Genomic DNA, 23343 nt, shown 5'->3' on the forward strand with positions numbered 1-23343 from the left:
GATTTAACAAAATTGACAGGGGGGGCTTCTTATTATCACATACTATTTAATCATGAGCTTATTATCACGTACTATTTCATCAAAAGACCATTTTGTTTCCAGAAAATGTTCAGTTTATTACATGTATTATATCTAAACAGTGTAAACACAACAATTGCAAAAATATTTCAACAATAATATTTTATCAACAGTCTTATCTTATCAATGTCTGACAATTAATGTTCCATTAATCAAGTTTGGGTTTTTTGGTGACTGGAGAAGCACTAGGCACTAAGCACTCGTGTGCTGTTCTCTGATTGGTTGTTTCACAGGCACGATACCAGAGCAGCGCGCTCTGAGTGGACAGCTACGGGGGCTGATACTGGACATGGTTGAACTCTATATTTTATCAGTATCACTGCCCTGGGCTTTGACACAGTATCATTTCGGCCTTTTCCCGTATCATTCATGGTTTCTAGGGTACAGGGCCAATTAATACTTTAGTATGTGATAATCTATAGTATTTTACACGTCAAAACAGCCCATTTTTACAAGTAAAAGTGTCATGCAATCTGCTATTAGTGCACTTTGAGATCATTCATTTGATGTAAAGTGCGTTATAAATTAAATTTATTATTATTATTATTAATGTTATTTTTATTATGTGTTTGTGTCCCTTACGTGTGCGTCACATACGCTGACGTAAAGAACAGTAAGCATTGCAACAGGAATCAAACATGAGTATATATGTACACACATAGAGGCATAGCAAACAGAGGAGGCATAGGCACATATACATTGACAAATACAAATACAGTTGGATAAACAACATATCAAACAAAGCTGTAGGCACCCAAGCAGCTTTCTATACCCGATTTCATGCAATTGATGCACTCTCACCGTCCCGCAAAACACCAACCACCAACCACTTGGAGCACATAAGAAATAACCAAACATGTGTTGGCCGCACTAATTACTATGGCTGCCACAAAACCCTCACCCCAGACGAGAGGACAAACGAGATTGGGTCTACGAGAACGAGCCGAGACGAGATTTTAAAATGACTTTCAAAAAGGTAGAGTGAAAAAATATGAAAACTCGATGACATTAAATTGAAATTCCACTACATTACACTCACGGCCCCACCCTGTATGACTGTGCTCCGTTCATGCCGTTGTTCTATGGACCAGGGTGCTGAACCCTCTCTCCCGCCTCCAAACCAGGAAAACAGACACAGGCAGCACATTCTCATTTATTGTCTGATAATAATAATATTGTCCCGTCCCAGGCCTGTGAAGGACCCACAAAGACGCAACACGTGCATCATTTTCTTTGACGTGACCAAGAACCTTTGCGGCTGAAAAATCGCTTTTTGCAGGCAAACCAGCCATAGAAAATCGGCTGTGACCGAGGCTTCAATGCAGGCGCCTGGGCTTGAGTGACGGCTCTAAAGCTGTCCCGGTCTTAGGTTACATGGGGGTGGGGGCTAAGGGACCTCGGCCAACGTAGAGACGGCAGATCACCAGTGCTGTGTGAGGGCGAGGACACAGGAAACAGCGAGGAAAAGGCATAATCACTCCCAGATGGCGGCCACCCCATTCATCCCCGTGTGGACATTTGAACGTGACGCTGGACAAGCAGGCTCGAGATGTCTGACGAAGCGCTGTCAATATGGAGGAACAAATTGGCACAACCTCTGAATTGAAACTATTCTGACCCCGACATCTATTTGAGCGCTACGTTCTGCTGCTCGGATCCTCTGAGCGGCTTGGGGCAGGCTGACTAGCACAGTTGACTGAGTGCTGATGGGAACCAGCTGCCTGAACAGCCCCCGTCCCATCCCCGCCAACAGCACCATGTCACATGATAAAAGGAATTCCTAGTGGGACACAAAAACGTGGTGGAGGTTACTCCAGACAGGAAGGAAGTGAGACGATCGCAGTACTGGGATGTACAATGTGCGTCTATCTGTCTGTCTGTCTGTTCCTGCTGATTGATTGGGTGATATTGTCTTCTCCGAATCAGGTTACACATCTGTTTTCACTCTTTTCATCGTCTTTTGGTCTCTGCAGCCTTGGCTGGTTCCATTTGTTTCTGCTAGTGTGAAGTAATGTAGGAAGCCAGGAATATGTACACATGATGATGCAAGCATCCAGGAATACGACCTACAGCGCTTGGTCATTCCTGAAGCCTTCAGTCGGTCATACCGTCATAGCCTGAAAGCTTAGCAATGCTTAGCTCCATCAGTTCCAGCTTCTATCACCGACACCGTAGGAGCGAGGCCCAGATCCAGTGCACATGTAAGGATGACATCAGAGCCATCTGATATTTTAGAAGATGTGACATCATTTCCACATCCTTGCTGATTTGAAGTAGAATTTGTCCATGGGATAAGCACGTAGGCGGGCTAGACGCATCAAGTTGAGTGATTTGTCGGTTAGATGAGTAGAATACGTTCATTTGCCGTCTATCCTTTTGCAGACAAAGCATTTCTCTTGTTGTGCCTGTTGGATAACATGAGAGCGTTGCGCCATGCTGTGTTCCACTTAAAGTAGAATTATAAACAGAGCTAATAAAATCCCCAGCTGTAAAACCCGTCAACATGCTGTGATTGCAGAATTATTCATCTTCCATGTCCCAGTGAAGATTTATATCCCGTCACTTTTCCCTTCTGTGAAGTCGTTGTTGCTCCTCCTCCTAAACCAACCCAGCTTGCCAGTTTGGTTGCAGCTTTGCTCCTCACTCCGTGCATCCGACCCCCCACCAGATGAGAATCTCAGCGCCCACTTCAAAGCAATAGCCCTTGGCCTCGCTCCCCTGGATCCGCCTGACTTGTTAGTCCTCTTGAGGCTGAGCCTACTGCAGGAGAGATCCAATAATCCTCTTGGCAAAGCGAAGCCTGATTGGACCAAAGAGACAGAAACCCAACCTCCCAGATGGACACGTTATCACCCGCCATCGCTGCTTGTTGTGGTCACAGGGGGCTTCTGTCCCCGTCCACACAGCTACTCTGCTAACTGATGATGGTCAATTGATGGTGACTGTGGTCGGAAACACGTCAACCTGGCTGTTCTTTGGCTCTGTCTTTACGACTAGCATAAACGTACCATAAATGTCACGCCATGGTTTTTAACTTGGATTCTTTTCCGTCTTACTGCCTGTCAAGAAAGTCCCCAGTGTGGGACATCCCATGAAGAAGAATAGAACATTGGACATTTAAAAATAATCCCTGTGGCCTGATCCAGGAGGGTATGTGTCAGACCTCCCTCTCCCCAGTGCTTCGTGCAGCTCCTCCCTGAGGATCCCGAGGTCTTCCCAGGCCAGGTGAGGGACATCGTCTCACCAGCATGGCGTGGGTCTTCCCTAAGGCCTCCTACCAGAGTGGTTAGTGCGCAGACCTCACAGCTAGGAGAACAGGGTTCAATTCCACCCTTGGCCATCTCTGTGTGGAGTTTGCATGTTCTCCTCGGGCATGCGTGGGTTTTCTCCGGGTACTCCGGTTTCCTCCCACATTCCAAAAACATGCTAGGTTAATTGGCGACTCCAAATTGTCCATAGGTATGAATGTGAGTGTGAATGGTTGTTTGTCTATATGTGCCCTGTGATTGGCTGGCCACCAGTCCAGGGTGTACCCCGCCTCTCTCCCGAAGACAGCTGAGATAGGCTCCAGCACCTCCTGCGACCCTCGTGAGGAAAAGCGAATGAATGTCATAATTCCCTCACATTGGCCTGATAATGATCATGCACCCCCAGTCGGAAAGCTCGTCTTATAACTCATAATATTTTTAATTGGGAAATGTCAGATCATGGAAGAAATGTCCTGTTTTGTGGCCTGAGACTGAGCAGAAATACGAGATTGAAAGAAAACCTCCTCTGGAGGTGGAGGTTGGTGATTGCAGCTTTTTTTGGCTCTAATATGAAGCTAAAACTAATAAATAAGAGAAGCAATAATGGAAGCTAACTTTAACTCCCAGCCATCAGCCAATTCCAGCAGATATGAAATCCTTGAACATGTTCCCACAATTTATCCCCCCCACCTTCGCCCAGCCAACCCCTCCTCCGGCAACGCCGTCTGAAGGGACGGGAAGCTGCAGGAGAAACAGCTGCTACACAAACAATCCAATATGTGCAGGCCATGAATATCGTAGGTGGTCAGGCAGGCTGAGGGGAGACACGCACACACACGTGCATCCGCACACGCACACACTCCCACACGCATCCCGGCATACTAACACAGGCGGCCCGATGGGAGGTGTAGCTGTTTTGCAAGCGTACAGTAAAGCAAATAAGAGATTATGAAGAGCAGCAAGCAAATCCAATAAAAGTAAAGATGCCACACATAGAAATGAATATACAGCAGCAGGCACATGAGATTTACAAAACACACACAGGCTTCCTGAAGACACGCTGCTTATCAAGGAAACACAATTCTGTGCCTTTCCTCCCCAAACTCCTTTGTTGGAATACGTTTGATTCCGGAAATGAAATCCCAAGCTTGCATGGGCGACCGTGTACAGTAACATTATATTGTTTGTATATATTTCATATGTTTGTCAAGCCCATTCGTTCAACCATAGAGCTCGGCTAGTATTAACTCTTGAGGCAGGGGGTGGGGGAGGGGGGGTGGTTTGTTATGCCTTCTACTGTTTTGCATGGAGGAGCGTACTCGTATATTTATCACCTCATGAGGCTTTGTCTCTTCTGGATATACTGTACATATTGGATATACTGTATACTGTATCCATCCACCCTGATATCCATCCATCCATCCTGATATCCATCCATCCTGATAATCATCCATCCTGATAATCATCCATCCACCCTGATACCTACTACTGTATATACTGTACTACTGTATATACTGTACTACGGTATAAACTGTGCTACGGTATAAACTGTATATATACTACTGTATATATTGTACATACTGTATATATTGTATATACTGTACATACAGTATATATTGTACATACTGTATATACTATATCCATCCATCCTGATATCCATCCTGATATCCATCCTGATATCCATCCTGATATCCATGCATCCTGATATCCATGCATCCTGATACCCATCCTGATATCCACCCTGATATCCATGCATCCTGATATCCATGCATCCTGATATCCATGCATCCTGATATCCATGCATCCTGATATCATTCTGATATCCATCCTGATATCCATCCTGATATCCATCCTGATATCCATCCTGATATCCATGCATCCTGATATCCATGCATCCTCATATCCATGCATCCTGATATCCATCCTGATATCCATCCTGATATCCATCCTGATATCCATCCTGATATCCATCCTGATATCCATCCTGATATCCATGCATCCTGATATCCATGCATCCTGATATCCATGCATCCTCATATCCATGCATCCTGATATCCATCCTGATATCAATGCATTCTGATATCCATGCATCCTGTTATCCATGCAAGGATGTAATAAAGGCATTGCAAGCTAAGATGCAAAAATGCTGTTTCTTTCAACATGTAAACACGTCAGAGAGAATAATACAATTCCAAGTAAAGTGACAGACAAATCAGGTCACATAAGCACAAGCACACGTTTGTGCACCAATGACGAGTCCTAGCAAGGGTTCTGTGGTTGTAGGAAATAGAAATCTTGTTTATGTGAAACCTATCGCTGCGAAATGGAGCGGCCGTTAATGAGGAGCTGACAGGATTATATAACGTAGAATTTATCTAATCCCGCCCCACTGCAACAAGCGAGAAACGGGTGAGAGGCTGAGAATGGGGAGCGGTCAGATGCACCCAGACGGCAAGATATGAAGCAGATTAGGAGAATTAGTGAAGCGGGGGAAGCACTGGGTGAAACGGAGGTTGGACAGCTCTGATCGGGTTAAGAAAGTTGTCAGTCACACAAAAGCGAGCATGCTTGACTCTCCTGATGTTGCTGAAACAATGAAAGACAGCTAGCACGAGGCAGCTAATAATGCAACGTCATGGGATTCACTTATTCCACCTGTAAAGCCCCCCATTTCCCCTGTCAGGAGCCCGATCTTGGAACTCAGTTCGCGGGGTGTCATTGCGTTAAACAGCAGTTGCCATGGAGACACCCGTGGTGGGCCCAGAGAAGATTTCCGTGAAGAAATAATGGAAGGTCAGAGCGTTCCGCTGCAGCAATCTCTAGGGAGAAGTTGTTTTCACGTGGGGGGACGCCAAAATCCAGATTAAGAATATTATTTGGGTTAGATCGGGCAGCCACATTCCAATAGACCGGACCCCCTAATGTCCTTTCTGGTCTCCCAATCGATCCAATTGCCTTTGCAAAGCCGAAATCTTCTCCAAGATAGCATCCTTGTTGTGATTGGCAGTCACAGTTAGTGTGTGAACGGCTTTGCCCACCAGATGGTTCACGATGGGCAGCTGTGGGCCAACTCCATCCGCTGCCTCCATCATACCAATTGTACGATAGACCAGGAAAGTGGCCAATCCAATGAGCAACAAACCTGATATCATGGTTCCGAATAAGTAGACTTCCATGTCCTCCATGGTAAGAATCGCCAGGCACATGACCTTCCACTTCCCACAACTGTCCATCACGTACCCGGCGGTGAACGTTCCGTCAGGGCAGGCACGTTCCCCCGAGCCTGAGCTTCTCGTCGAGAAGATTGTGTCAATTGAATGGAGAGACCAGTTGATTTGGTTTTTGGAGACCAGTGCAGAGAGAGGCTCTTGTGAAACTACAAGACGAGACTAAACGAGACTTAAGAAGCAAGCGAAACTGGGAAGATAAGGAGAGGAGAAAGATGCGACCGCCTTGGTTAAGAGCCAAAGTAGAAAAGTGTTGTGTAAATTCACGCTTGGGTCTGGAACCACGACCAGACCAGGGTGTACCCCACCTCTTGCTCAAAGTGAGGATAAGCAGCATAGAAAACGGATGGATGGGTCTGGAAGCAATTAGGTGTGATAAATGATAATGGTAATGGTTTTATTTCATTTGAACATGCATCAGATTACAATTGAGTGCATCCCATAATCAGTTCACAGTTCCACATGTCCAAAAGGAGTAGGAAGAAGCAAAGCTTATTAAATCCTACCCCTCCATCTGGTACTTTTATAATCAGTAACTGTTACATTTGTTCACTTCCTGCTTTCCTAATATTGTTTTTTTTTGTTTTTGTCACGTACCAAAGTAGGAGGTGATATGAGCATCCAATGCCATAATGGGTACCATAGTAACTGTCAATATAGTGATATATATAGCACATCATGATAAAGGAGGGACTTCTGAGTAAATGTTTTCTATGTTGGACTTTTGCAAAGTGTTGAGATAAAAAGCTTCATAATGAAGCAAGTGTGTGGACGGGGTGATGCAGAGTGGAATGATGCGATAGTACAGTAACAGCGCGTGTGTGAGCGTATTAAAAATAACACACACTGAGATCTACGGCAACAGCATCTCCCCACCCCCCGCCCAGAGAGAACCAAAATAATACGACTGACAATCCGGCCCGGCGGCCCTAATTACATCTTTCTTTATTACACGTACGGCCTGCTGTCGGTGCCACAAAGCCACCTGAGTGCATATCTCAAATCATACAAGCTCATCAGAAATGCAAGCGTGAGAATTCTATACATGCCAGCCAGGAGGAGAATAATAGGAAACCAAATCAAGTCCTGTTCTTCTGAATAATGAGGCGAGATAAAGGTAAAAAACACATACTGCCGACCTTTAACCCTCTCATTAGTGTTATCCTGCCAAAGCGGAGTAAATCGTCATGAAAAAAGCCACTTAGACGCCACTGAATGAAAGACTTTCACTTTGACGTGGCAGCATTAGCATTTCAATAAGCCTGCAAAATGGCTGCAGTGTTTGACGGAGTAATTGGGAACATTAGCGAGTGGATGAAATATGTAAGAGAAGTGCACACATGTGTCAATCCTTTATTACATGTAGCCTTTTTTATTTTGGCGTTTCCGCCATTGCCGAGGGTTGCTTTGTTTGCAGAAACAAAAGGCGAGGCGTACAAACAGCAGCAGACCTTGGGACAGACGCACTCTGGAATTCAAGCTTTAGTAACCTTTGTTTCTTTAGCCGTGCTACCTCAGTCACATCTCCTCAGGCTGTGTAGCGTTCTAACAGCGCCTTACTCAACGTGCCCCCACCTGGATGGGCCGCTCTCATTAGCACAAACGTTTGGAAATAACTCCAAGCTGGCTGTTTGCAAACCCCGACAAAGAGCTCCTGTATGGGAACAACAAAAGGCAAAACTCAGGAGGGATGCTCCGACGAGGGAGGGCACCTGCGGGTCACAGAAATAGGCGGCGGAGAGGAGGGGAAGGACGAGTAGGCGGAGGAGGGCGGTGTGTTGCAGCACGTGAGCCAGACAAAGGCACACAGACGAGTGAAACAGACAAAGAAACAAAGAGTTGAAACTCTACATCCCTCCTTTATTGCGGTTGAAAATTGAATATTTTCATAGTTGCAGCATCAAAAGCCTTTAGCACCTTCTAAATACACTTTCAACATCATTAGAGACCTCTGGACATGAAATAGCACCTCCATTGTCACCCCTACACTCCTATTGGGCAATATAACTAAAGAAAACAAGACACACTGTATAAGACACAAATAAGACATGCATTGCTATAAATGTCAGTGAAGACAAATCTGTACTCTAATAATTACAACACTTCCTTTTATTGCAAATGTTGAGCCAGAAGACACCGTGTTAGACATCTAACATGAGGGTGGGGCATGAGGAGTATGCCAAACATCCCATTCCCATTCCGTTTGGGACGGATGCATGTCAACGAGGTCATGTTGCTAGTCGCTGCACTGGTTCATTGCCAAAGACACCCCAGAAAACAACACCAGTCACCCCCTCCCCCTCCATAAAAATGACTGATGTGTCAAAAGCTGATGTGTGCGACTAAAAGACTAACATAATATCCATGACAAAGGACATGAAACACTATTCACACTGGAGGATATTTACATTTTTATATGAAAAATGAATCACATGATATTGTTCCATAGGAAATAAATGAATATGATTGAAGACAGAATGTGCTGACGTGCAAGTCTGCCAGACAGTTATTGCAGCTTGAAGTTAATTTCTCATCGCTGCCGGGAGGTGAGATGATCACTTCTCCTGAGCAACTTGGTGATGGGATGTTTGGATCGTAACAACGATGCGTCCCCATCATGTCCCGTAAACCAAAGAGGCGCCTTCTCCGAATGTGGGAGAGACGCTCTCTGATGCACACAAAGTGTCACTGCAGGGCGGAGTCTATGCACCTCGCCCTGGTAGTCGGTAGTCGTATCAATGTGACTTTGGTGGCGTCAGCTGACAGGAAGCCCCCCTCCGCACTGCAAACTTAAGACGATGTGACTTTCATCTTTAGATTCAGATGAAGGACAAACTAAGTCAGCAGCATCCTAAAAGTAAGTACGTATCCTGGGCTGGGTGAAACGTAAATAAATGTATCCTCGGCTTGTAGCGGAAAAAATGGCGGCTTTTAGAAATTTTCCTCCACTTGCTTTTGTTTTATCACAAGGAATTGGGAAATGTTCTCGAAGTCGTGTCCTACGTTGCTTTGACCCGGGCTGCGTTGTCTTTGGATCTTTCCACCCATATCTGGTCACTCTTTGGGACTCGGCCATTTGCAAACGCTGCTGTGTTGGCTTGATTTAGGCAGCCAAGTAACGACAAGCCTGTTTGGTTTGCACGGAGCTGTGCAACGGGGGGGCTGAATGAGGACACAAACGAATGAGGGGTGAAAGATGAAACTTTAATGATCCCTCCAGGGAAATCCGGTCATTGGCAGCCGCGGACGGCAAAGGCGCGGATAACAACTGAAGTGATGCGAGGCGTTGTAGATAATAGAAGTAATTAAAAGGGAATCCACACTTACTCTGCGGAGAGGCGCTCGTTTAAACGTTTAACACATTTAAACGTATTAGACGGGATGTCAACTTTATCAAACGGCAGATGGGAGCTCTTTGGAGGTGTAGCGGAGGTCTCCTGTGAGCTCTTTGGATCATCAAACATTGAAAGTTGCAGATGGGGAGAAGAGGAGAGCAACAGCAGAGGAGCAGAGGACGAGGAGGCAGACCTAGAGCTGAGGCCCTCCCCGGCTCCGTTAATTGGTAGGAAACATGGGGTCCCCGAATCGACGCATGACGCCTGCTTCATTTTTCCTCCCACCACTCCTTGTCTCTGGAGCGGATGGAGCGGATGGAGCGGATGGAGCGGATGGAGCGGATGGAGCGGACCCCCCCCCCCCCCCCCCCCCCACACAGTCCGGGGCTCCAGACTAACTTGGAGCTAAGTCAATATTCACATTTACTTTCATTTTCACTGTATTACTCATCAATACTTCAACAACAAATGTCTTCTCTGACCCCCCTCGCGTCTGGAAGGCCTCTTTGGTTACATGACAACTCCAGCACCGCCCTCCTTCCACACTTTCAACTAATCCCACGGCTCGTACATCTCAAAGACAAAACGTCACATTTGTAGGCTGGAGACCAGAGACTAGACGTAGAACTCGGTAGCTAGCTGGCTGCCGCAAGAGAGTGAACACCAGGCAAAGTGTGGAAAGAAAGATGGCAGAAAGTGGAACGGCAATGAGACTAAAGGGGAGCGATCAAACGCCGGCGCTGATAGGCTTAGCCTGCGGCAAGCTGTCATCACTTGACTCCACTCTTGACTATTTTTCATTCTCATGGCAAGCAGGGACAAAGTGAGTCCCTCGTCAACTCAGGAGGGGATGCGTTCTTTTATCTGGCCGCACATACGGGAGCCAAAGAAAAAATGGACTCCCAATGACTGACAAAATGCGTCTGTAGTCCGGAGATGTGTGGAGAAACTGGGAAGACAAAGCAAAAGCATCTGAAGACGACCAACTCTGGCAACACTCTGTGATCCCTCAACTTTGCACCGCCGCTCTTCACCTCTGCCTCTTTTATATTCGCCTCACTCGCCGGCCCAGTCCTCCTTTTGGTCCTCTCCCTAATTATCTCACAGGGCTGTGGAGGTAGCGCCGACCATCCCCCACAGCAAACGGAGAGAGAGACCCTGATGAATAATTTCACGTTTGCCTTGGCTTCTCTATCCACACATTCTCAAATTGATTATTGTACAGAAAGCTCGGCTAAAAAGAGCAGCCCGCTGGGTAATTTGTCTTTCTGACGAACAAAGTCAATGCGGAGGTGTGGGGTGGGGGGCTGGGGGGGTTGCAAAAAGTGATAGCTAAAAGTAAGAGTAAAAATATGATTATAGCAACAACAAAAAGATGGATTAGTGGCTGGCTGGGTCTCGTCTTTGATTGCTGATTCTCTTTGATGTTGTGGTCCGGGGAACATGCACGTGTAGACGGTGGACATTTGTTGGGTGCTATGCAAATATGATAACATGCTTCAAGGAAAGGTTGCCTCCACAGAGGTGTTGGTGTGCATATGAAGCATGTTGGAAACTAAAGCAAACAGAGAAGAGCACAGCACAAGGGCAGGAACACAGCTCCACTAAGAATAATGCTTCACTCCCTTTGCCCTGGAAGTTGGAGTCGGGAATGACATGGCTGAGACGGACGTACCATGGCTGAGGTGGACATGCCATGGCCAAGATGGACGTACCATGGCTGAGATGGACATGCCATGGCTGAGATGGACATACCATGGCTGAGATGGACATGCCATGGCCAAGATGGACATACCATGGCCAAGATGGACATACCATGGCCGAGATGGACATACCATGGCCGAGATGGACATGCCATGGCCAAGATGGACATACCATGGCCGAGATGGACATGCCATGGCCGAGATGGCCTTGCTGTCTTCGGGCGAGAGGCGGGGTACACCCTGGACTGGTGGCCAGCCAATCACAGGGCACATATAGACAAACAACCATTCACACTCACATTCATACCTATGGACAATTTGGAGTGGCCAATGAAGCGAACATGTTTTTGGAATGGGAGAAGAAACCGGACTACCCGGAGAAAACCCACGCATGCACAGGGAGAACATGCAAACTACACACAGAGATGGCCGAGGGTGGGATTGAACTCGGTTCTACTAGCTGTGAGGTCTGCGTGCTAACCCCTCGACCACCAAGCAGCCCAAATACAAGCATTTTAAAAGTATTTGTTTGAATTAATTATTAGTGAAAAAGTAATTATTTGTGCTGTTCCGAATACTGTATTGGGGGGAGGGGCTTGGCAATAGCTGCATTGAGAGCCCTACCGCTTGGTAGAGTTTGTGTTCGTCTGGGTCCGGCAGATTCTTTTTTTTTTTTTTTTCCGTTGGTCATTTTGAAACGCCGGAGATCCGGCACTGTGCCGGAATACTTAAAGCTCTGCATTTCCAGAATATGACTTCAGTAAAAAGACTATTCTGTTCAATTAGCTTTGGTTTTGGTTCCTGTGGAGAAGCAGCGTTTGAAAAGTACCAGTTTACCACCAGTATGGGATCAAGCGGAAAGGACATGCATCCATGGCTGTACCAAAGCCAGGTGACAAAGCTGAAACTACAATGATGTGCCTGTGTTCCCTTATCTGCTTCTTGCTGCGTTTCCAAATCTGCATGACAAACACCAGCAGGAATCCAAACACGCATCTATCAATGTTTGCCCTTTAAGTAAACATCCCTGCTGTTGGATTATGTCAGCCTCCAGGGGGATTTCATCCCCACCATCCCGGACCCCACAATGGCAGAGAAAGGCCCATCCATCCTGGATCACTCCGACATTTGCTAGCTTGCCTCACTTCCAGGAAAAGTGCACTTTTGTTATGTTGTCCATCATCCACAATCCTCCAAAGAGGGAGCCCACCATGAGGTCAAGAGTGTGCATCAGTAACAATTTTGGTTTGGGTGCATGCAAACCCAAGAATTTGTGTCACACTTCCAGTAATAAGATGCTAAAAAGTTCCACATTTGCAATTCTGGCCCAGACTCCAGCTCGCAGCTTTGAACGTGCACGGCGTACACGCTCATCACTTTCCATTCTGCCTCGCTCTCCCGTCTTCCAACTTCAGTCTCAGCTTGCTCTCATCTCCTTTTGTTTCCTCCGAGCTATCTCGCCACCGTCTCAAAGCTTCACGGCTCCTCCTACTCCGCTCCTCTCGCCTGCTTCAAGTCAAATATTTCAGCGCCACTCCATTTCCCTTACTGATTTTCTTTTCTTCCTTTTTTCGGCTTCGTTCGGTGCTGTTGTGCTTTCTCTCGCCCTGCCCCCACCACCCCAAAACCCCTCCTAATAGAACCCATGTCAGCAGAATACCAGAGTGAACCGCACAACGGCACTGTGGCTTTCGTCCGTCTCCGCCTGCACGTCTCCTTCCACGGCAGGAAACAGGAAGAAGGAAACACAAGAAGGGAAGGAAAAGAAAGAAACCTTGGAGTAAAATACTCGAAACGGACCAGCGAAAGCTCCAGCCAGTATCAAATACTTCTATGTCTATGGAGTATACACTATATCATAGACCACATCATAGTATACAGTATATATCATAGTATACACTATACATCATAGTATACACTATGCATCATAGTATACACTATAAGTATTAGTATACTGTATGTATCGTAGTATACAGTATACTACATAATAGTACTATATATAGTATGCATCATAGTATACACTATACAGCATAGTATTTAGTATATATCACAGTATACAGCATACATCATAGTATAAAGTATACATCATAGTATACAGTATATATCATAGTATACAATATGTATCATAATATACAGTATACTACATGATAGTACTATATATAGTATACATCATAGTATATAGTATATAGTATATATGATAGTATACAGTATATGAGATAGTATACAGTATATATATAATAGTATACAATACATATAATCGTATACAGTATATATGATAGTATACAGTGCATAAAATAGTATACAGTATATAAAATAGTATACAGTATACAGTATATCACAATGTGAATTTCAGGATTATTTTGTTTGGGTTTCACGTGTCCTTCAGAGACTGAATATGACACATTTTTATGATCCCATTCATTTACACGGACGGTGAGAATAGAATGGTTCCCACATCCATCGGCGTATCGGCATATCAGCATATCGATCGTAAAAAGCCGTATCATAAAAAGCAGCAATCCATCCGGTCGGTGTACGTCTGCTTTTGCTATGAGCGAGCAGCGAGCGTCTGGCGTGACGGACGCCCTGATGGAGGAGTGAAGAGAAGAACGTGACACATCTCTGCTGTGCTCGGCCTTCCAGGGGTGCATACGTTGCCCACCAGCCCTGACAGTGATCAATGGAGCTATTTCCAATCATCTGGTGTTGACGTCACCGCCCTAGAAATCCTTACTCTGGCCAGAGAACACCAACACATCGGTCTTCTCAGGTGCACAGGCTAATCAAGCATGGGGTTGGTGTGTTAAAGGAGACCCACACACCCGTTAGACGCACAATGACAATGTCAGATCACACACTTGACTACCTTGTGGAGAATGAATCTGGGGCCAACTACCTTTGCTTCTAAAATGAGAATATATTCCCACTGTGGGAAAAGACGGAAAAGCCTGGGGGAGTCGTGTGGTGAGAGACTATTTAAACCCTTCAGATCCGATAGGGCGGCTGGAAATTGCAGAACGAGGGACCTGCCCCGTTGACTCACTGTGGAAGTCTGGTGTGATGCAAGCTCCCAGTCCACCAAACACCAGCAGGCCACCAGCAGGCCACCAGCAGGCCACCAGTGTCCTCCTGCACGCTAAACCCAATCAAAGTCAGACAAGACCTTGGCCAAGGCCCAACAAACGTTGGCAGTAGATTTGTAGTAGATTTGTAGTATAAATATATATAAATATATAAATATATATATATATATATATATATATATACATAAACAAGGGTACAGGGGGTGGGCTCTTTGGGGCTGGTGCTGGGGGGTCCATCTCTGCCGCCTGGGCTTCCATGGGGTAGTGGGTGGGGCGGTCCTGTGTCGGTGGTCGGGCTTGGGGTTGCCTGAGGCGGGCCAGGCCCCGCTTCCTTCCGGCTGGTGGGGGCACCCCTGTGCCTGCTGGTGTGTGGTCCTCGATGCCCTTCTGCCATAGTGGGGTGTGGTCTCTCGCCAGTCTCAGGTGTTGGCTCTCCTCCGGCCTGCTGGCGCCCTGTTTCTGGTAGGGATTGCTTCTCCATGGCCCCTTGCTGGTCTCTTCGGGGGGGTGCTTCGGGGGCGGGATCTTGGGGGGGGGGGGCTTGGCTTTGTCCGCACTCGTGGGGCCGGTGGTTCTCTGGCGGTGGGAGCTTGGCCTTGCTGCGTGGGGCAGGGTCTACAGGGTGGTAGGAGGCAGTCCATCTCCTTTTGTACATTCTCAGTGACAATTACACATTCACACACACATATTCCCACATACGCACACAATTACGCACATGCACATGTATATACACACCAACAGAAATACACATATCCATATACACACTCACAGCACATGGGTGCTTCTCTACACAATCCACCGTCTTATCCATGATGTCTTTATGCTATTGGTATGCTATTATCACAGTAATAATGATGTCAAGCAATACTATCCGCCCCAATGGCTGGACAGGACCAAAAATAAGAACAACATCATCAGCTAACCTCATCAGTGCTGGATTGACCGATAAGGAAACGTGGCAGATGTCCTCACCACTGGACCACCATGCTGCTCCAATCTCAATCAACCAAATTAAAACAAAGGGTCTCCGTCCGATGACTAAGCACACATGCTAGCAAGAAGCGAGAAGAAAAAGATTGCAATGGGGGGTGGGGGGTGGGGGGGGGGGGGGTCGGTGGGGGAGCCCAACTCCCAACAGCCTGAGATGATAATTAACTGTGACCTCATCTTGACCTTGACTCTCTACTCTAAACATTCTCCACCTCTGTGGAGCTCATAGCTTTCCACTCCAAAAAGATGATCTAGTTTGCTATCCATCCTCTCCGTTTCTCTTTGGCTGGCAGACAGGAAGTACCACGTGGACTACGAAGGCGACAGCTGGAGGGATTACAGGCAGCTAATTATAAGATATCTGGCTATAATAGTGCAGGATTAGGCTTTATTCATACAAACCTGAGCACACTAAATGCCCTAAGCGGCGCCACCTTACTCACGTTACACTAAAGGCCATCCTTCGTGTGTGATTTGCTTTCTCAGCTGCTCAAAAGCAGACACGCAAAAATATGCTAACATTTGATATTTGAAGCACGTCATTTAGTGAACCATCATTCTGCATGTCAGCATCATCTTATTAGCATCAGCTTTGAACTGTTTCCTGTTGCATCATTCCTTTTTGCTCTGTTTTCCTTCCTTCCTTCCTTGCATCTGCTCTTGTCAAGAAAACAGTTTGATGTTTATCGACCGAGTTGATTTTTAGGATGATGTTTGTTCTCCTCTGCATGTGCACACGGCACACGAAGGAAGCCAACCTCAACGTCTTGCTTTGCAGCACCGCTAATATCAATTCCATTACCAGCCAGACTTCAGATGATCCTTCATGCCCGCCTCAGTGGGCATGGGTGTGTGGCGGCGTGTGTGTGTCACCAGGTAGGAATGTGTGTGTGTGTTAATCCATATGGGTGCTGCACTAATTAAATCCAGCATCTCAGCCATTCACCCGCTGACTGCTTGGCAGTAAGTAAGGTTTGCGTTGCTGTTCTGGCAGCTAATATGACAAAGCGGCAGGGTGGCTTCACGTGGACGGAGCCAGCATCAGGATGGATGCTATCAAATGGAATAGTGAGCAAATTTAATAGGACCTGCGGTGGTTGTTTTTGTTTTGTTGACACCTTGTGGCCACAGTCATTCATTGACTTGAGTTTGTGACGTAGTGAGACACAGACGGAACGATACAAAATCACTGGAGGTTTTTAGTCACGGACCACTTTCACTAGTCTGGAGCTTGGTTCTGAAGTTTCTACTGCCATTCGCACTTTGGCCACTGGTGCTGTGAAGGTAAGTATAATGTAGGTAAGTATAATGTAGGTAAGTATAACGTAGGGAAGTATAACGTAGGTAAGTATAATGTAGGTAAGCATAACGTAGGTAAGTATAACGTAGGTAAGTATAACGTAGGTAAGTATAATGCAGGTAAGTATAACAAAGGTAAGTATACGTAGGTAAGTATAACAAAGGTAAGTATAATGTAGGTAAGCATAACGTAGGTAAGTATAACATAGGTAAGTATAATGCAGGTAAGTATAACAAAGGTAGGTATAAAATAGGTAAGTATAACATAGGTAAGTATATCGTAAGTATAACGTAGGTAAGTGTAACGTAGGTAAGTATAATGCAGGTAAGTATGACAAAAGTAAGTATACGTAGGTAAGTATAATGTAGGTAAGCATAACGTAGGTAAGTATAACGTAGGTAAGTATAACATAGGTAAGTATAATGCAGGTAAGTATAACAAAGGTAAGTATACTTAGGTAAGTATAATGTAAGTAGGTATAAAATGGGTAAGTATAACGTAGGTAAGTATATCGTAGGTAAGTATAAAGTGGTAAGTATATCGTCGGTAAGTATAATGTAGGTAAGTATACTGTAGGTAAGTATAGCGTAGGTACGTAAGTATAATGTTGTAAGTATATTGTAGGTAAGTATAACATAGGTAAGTATAATGCAGGTAAGTATAACGCAGGTAAGTATAACGTAGGTAAGTATAATGTTGTAAGTATATCGTAGGTAAGTATAACATAGGTAAGTATAACGTAGGTAAGTATAATGTAAGTAAGTGTACTGTAGGTAAGTATACTGTAGGTAAGTATAACGTAGGTAAGTATAATGTAGGTAAGTATAATGTAGGTAAGTATAATGTAGGTAAATATAACGTAGGTAAGTATACTGTAGGTAAGTATAACGTAGGTAAGTATACTGTAGGTAAGTATAACGTAGGTAAGTATAACATAGGTAAGTATAATGTAGGTAAGTATAACGTAGATAAGTATAATGTAGGTAAGTATAATGTAGGTAAGCAGAATGTAGGTAAGTATAACGTAGGTAAGTATAATGTAGGTAAGTATAACTTAGGTAAGTATAACGTAGGTAAGTATAATATAGGTAGAGATGGTAGCTGCTGCGTCCGCCACTGACTACCTAAATACACATGTAGGATGTTTTTAGTCTCTTTTATTCGTTCATTTGTGAAGATGGAGTTTTGGTGTTCGAATATGATATGCATCTTGAAGTATAGCATGCATGTACTTGCTTCCATAACGCTGCAAGTGTAATTTCCAGGTAAGATGCAATGTAGCAATGATTGATGAGACCCAGAGGGTGTTGCTTTCGTGCACCTATTGGGGCGTGATGACGAATACACGTGGTCCTTCCTGGGCTTTGTCAGTTGCGCTCGCAAACCAAGCGGGAACGACAGAGACGCCGTTAAACATGTCAGCTTGTGTATACCGTAAACGTGTACAGCAGGTTCCCACTGTGTGTTCATGGGAGCGTGGAGCTTTGTGAGCGTCAGAAGCTCCCACAAGCAATTTAGTCTTTCCAACCGTGTGCCGACAAGAACCACGCTTTGCTGTTCATCCCGCCACACACGCAAGGCTTCATCTCTCCATGCATATCAGTGAGGAATGAAGGCGATCAATGAGGTTTCCTGTACCTTCAATGGAGACGTGACAAAGACGGATCCACTCAGACCAAACACAAATCACAAAAAGGATTCTGTGCGGGTACTTTGACCTTTTTGACCTAAACGTGTGATGTCCCATCAGCCACACCGGGGCACAAAAAGCCAATAAAAAAGGTTCCCTCCATGGCTCCAAGTGGGCCACATTCTCATCTTAGCCCCCCCTTGCCACAACACCTTCCCTTCCCTGCGCTCTTTCGCAGCCTCTTGAGATATCTACCTTTTCAGCATGCTGGGGAGCAACATGAGGATACACTTACGTATGCGGGGGCCAGAGAGCCAACGGTGAGGGGGGGGGCACCAAGCCACATAAGGGAAGGAAAGACGAGGCTGTCCTCTCCCAAATACTTACACCGCTGCTGTTTACTTTCATAGGGCACAGTTTGTAGAGCATCCAAGATTGAGGCTGAAATGACGTAGCTAAATAAAGGAAGCGAAATATGACATCAAGCTGGCACACAAGCGGCTCCAAATAAACTACAAATGGGGAAGATATCCATCATTTGGTGCCGGAAGCGGATTGGACAGTTGCAGATGACGACATGAGGCGACATGACGACTGTCAGCGTGATTGAAACACAAAGAATGTAATGAGACATCTGACAAGAGCGTCGCTGGTGGAAGACGTCAGTGAAGCACAAAGTACCTGACAAGAAGTACAGCTGTCCTGTGGCTATTAGACAACAATGGCAGTGAGAAGGAGCCGGCTGTCAATTAAAAAAAGCCACAAGTCTCCAGAAGCTTTTCGGTACACGGTGACTGACAAGGATGTTGCATCTTTGTGGATATTTTTTAGTCTGCCGACATTTTGGAGCAAGACCTTTGGCAAGAAACCTCTGCTGGATAGATGATGTGAGACGTTTGGTGGAAGGCTGCGGGCAAAAGCAGACCAACAAGCAGTGGTCGGTTGTGTGCAGGAATGTTGCCTCACTAAGGACGCTAACAAGCATTGCTGCTTGCTTCATGTGTGTGTGTGTGTGGGTGGGGGGGGTTGTTCACATTATTTCTGCAGCCTATCTTAATTCAAAAAGAAATGACCCGTGTTTAACAACACACCTACAGTGTTGAAGTGGTACCATCCGGTGGCGCTGGCTAGCTTCCAATGCTCGGAAGGCCATCAACATGGACGGCCTGAATGGCTCATCATGGCTACTTAAACCTCATCCAAAGTGTGGATCCAATTAATCTGTCCCGGACACCCAACAATGTAAACAAAAAACACATGTTTGGAGTTGTACAATTAGAGTTTTTCCATGCACAGAAGAACTGCAAATGCAGTAGATGAGCGCTGGAAGGGATAAACCAACATTTAAAAGGACTTTTATCTTCATTGCTGACAGAGCCTACTATAGTCTATGTTGCATGTTTGCTAGGATCTGCTTGCTGCTGTGATCAATAAGAAGAGCGGACACTTGGAGTGGAACACTCAATCACTCCCAGTCGTGGATTCCATGCTAACATGATGCTAACAGAGACGTTTCCTGATAAAAATACATTCATGGGAAAAATGATGAGACTAGCCTCGATTCTCCAATTTCTTGTTTCTTTGACTGTCTGGTACCCCTGAAAGTATGCTAGCTGGAGAATACGAGGAACACAACAACATGGCAGGCCTAAATGCACTGGCTTGTACAATGCCATCAGGACCAAAGTGATTTGGTTTAGGATCAAGGAAAAGGCTCCATATTCACTCTGAAATGACTCGAGCCAGCTGTTTCTGTTGTAACTGTGATATTTGTAAAAAACAAATGTACCTTTAGTCCTACATATCCTACATATCGTACACTAATTGGGAAATGCATGCAAACCAAGGCAACATTTATTGACTTAAACCAGAAAATATGCTAACCAAGGTATAACAGTAGAACAGTTTGCCTTGCTTCTGTGTGTGTGTGCGTGTGTGTGTGTGCGTGTGTGTGTGTGACATGGTAAAGTGGTAAATGAGCTACACGGGATTGGATTGAGGATCGGATGAAGACGCTGCCATAATGCCACATTTTCCATGCTTGCTTGTTATTAAGTCCCACAGGACGGCTCATTTAAGAAAACCAGTCCTGGCGTACTTGACCAGCTGCTATTCAAGATAACAAGCGGTGACGTGAGCGCCGTTTAGCTCCTGAATGCAGCATGAAAAAAGAAATGAAATGTTTGTAGAGTTGAATTATCTGCTGTTCAGGTACGTGAGCATTATGGAGGGGGGATTAACCGTACGATTTGGAAGCGCTATGGGCTATATCGGCGTGAAGATCAATTTAATGATCATCTCCTGCTTCTCAGACTCATCCTTCCCTTCAGCTGGCAAAGCCTAATCTCAACCGTCTTTGTTTGTTGCTGTGCTTTGTTATATCTCTGCTGTGTAGCCTCTGGATGTCTGGAGAAAACACTAAAGCAGAGTTCGGCGGTGAGAAAAATAGCCTGGGAGGGTTTGTGCAAACGGACAGGAGACTGAGTGAAATCTACTTGAATCATTGGATGGAAAATAGGTATAATAAAATATCATAAACCGTAAATTAATGTGTGATATCCTGTTTAGGATATGATGAGACAATAGCCACCACAGGAAAGTTTTAAAATAGTAACAACAAGAAATGCTCCCAATTCTAACATGTGTGAGTCTATATTCGTTCATTCATTCATTTTCTACCGCTTATCCTCACGAGGGTCGCGGGGGTGCTGGAGCCTATCCAAGCTGTCTTCAGGCGAGAGGCGGGGTACACCGTGGACTGGTGGCCAGCCAATCACAGGGCACATATAGACAAACAACCATTCCCACCACACTCACATTCATTCTATGGAAAACCGGAGAAAACCCACACAGGGAGAACATGCAAACTCCACACAGAGATGCCCGAGGGTGGAATCGAACATGGCTTTCCTAACTGTGTGGCCTGCGCGTTAACCACTTTCCACCGTGCAGCCATCTTATTCATGTCTTGTTTTCTCTATTATGTCTACTATATTTGGTGATAGGAGTGTAAAGGGTGACTATAGGGGTGTTAATCCGTGTCTACAGGGCTCTATTTTGTGTTAATATTAAAAGGTTAAAGTGGACCTATGGTGCTTTTTCCCCTTTTCTGACATAAATATATTGAATGTTGTATTCTGGCGTTAAACCATGCCAAAGTTTCAGATTATGAGCTTTGTGCATTTGGAAGTGAAACGCTCACTTTTAAAAGGCGTATAAAACTGCAAATTCCTATAGTTCATAGTTAGGAAGCACTTTGGGGGTGACCAACCACAGCAGAGCGGGTGTGTCCGGAGGCGGGCCCTGGGTGGAATGAAAACAAATGAAAACAAAACGTTTTGGTGGGAAGCACAAATCCAAGGAAATCCAAGCTGGGATAAGTGCAGATTCTGGAAGATGTAGTATAAAGTTTTCTGTGCGGGTTATTGTGTGTAGCTGCTCTATAGGACACCACAAGTCAATACGAAAGGTAGAAATGATCATAATAGGTCCCCTTTCAGGTGTTTGTCCCTTCCACGCGGCCCATCCATGGCATATTTTGTGTCAATGCAAGGCGTGGGGATGACGAGGTAATAATAAGCAAGGCATCACTGACCACGGCAGCGTTGGGCAAATCCGCCACAGCAGAAGCTCCATTACAAACCTGTCTGAAAGATTCCAAGGTGTTCCCACGGGAGGAAGATGAAGCGATGCTCTTCAAGCAGGAAGATGGCAAATGGCAGGAAAGTGGGGAGGCAGAACTGACAAGCATGCAGGAGCAGTAATGGCTGTGCAGCTTTGGGAATGTTCACCTCATTATTCCGGATTCCAGCGAAGAAGCGCTCCTCTTCTACGCTCTTCTCTTCTTTATGTCGCTGCATCTTTAAATCTCCTCGTATACGCAGCCAATTAAAGACGGTATTTTGGAGGCTAAGAAGCAGGAAGCATACACTTTTATATTTATCTCTCTTACTCCCCGTCTGTCTAGAATTCAGGAAGCGTGTGTTGCTATAGTAATGATATGACAAAGGGAATCGTACCAGTTGATTGCAACCACCAACTAATAGGCTTTGATGTAATAAAAATATAAAAAAACAACACTTTTATTCTTCCTGCAGTTATATCCTGCTAAGCACGCTAATGCACGGCCCCAACGATCTGTACACCATTCCTAGAAGCTGCAACCATCCCAGGCCTTCCGTCACCCGCTGAGTATGTGTGGGTGGCCCTGAGTGGGCTACATGTCGGCCATGCCAGATATTGACCGGTTTGTGTACATATAGGAAACGTTTTACATCAACTCATGGAAAATGAAAGCAAACCTGAGCTCGATGCGTCAATCATACCGTGACACAGCAAAGTGAAAATGAGCATGTGACATTGCTCCAAAGTTACTTCAATCTTTCCACTGAGGCGGAACTTCACAGGTTTGCTCTGATTAAAAGCACAAGTTCAGGCGGCGGCTGTCGCTTTAATCTGGCCAACATTGCCAGAGGCATGCGCTGGATGTGGGAAAAAGAGTTAAAAATTTGCATTTTGAGAGAAATGGAAATATGGGATTGCTGCTGCCAGAGTCATAAACAGGTGTAATTATGGGGGTGGTAACATTTATGTTAGCCGTATTGGTCATCCCGTTACTACCATCATCGTTCTCATCTCCACAAATGTCCATGGAATTCCTGTAAGAACGTCTGTGTCAAAAGTCACAACCGCAAATACGATAAAACCCTGGTTAGCGCATGTCCCAGTTAGCATGTTTTGCGGTTTACC

The 23343-nt window shown here is 45.4% G+C and overlaps 1 protein-coding gene across 1 annotated transcript in view; it reads right to left on the bottom strand.

Moving 5' to 3' along the window:
* Positions 1 to 23343, bottom strand: part of LOC131132694 (roundabout homolog 1-like) — an 81226-nt gene that overhangs the window by 29987 nt on the left and 27896 nt on the right. The gene's annotated exons all lie outside the window — the stretch shown is intronic.

Source organism: Doryrhamphus excisus, linkage group LG1 (assembly GCF_037039965.1).
Source record: "Doryrhamphus excisus strain RoL-2023G ecotype Guam linkage group LG1, RoL_Dexc_Guam_v1.1, whole genome shotgun sequence".
Lineage (NCBI taxonomy): Eukaryota > Metazoa > Chordata > Actinopteri > Syngnathiformes > Syngnathidae > Doryrhamphus > Doryrhamphus excisus.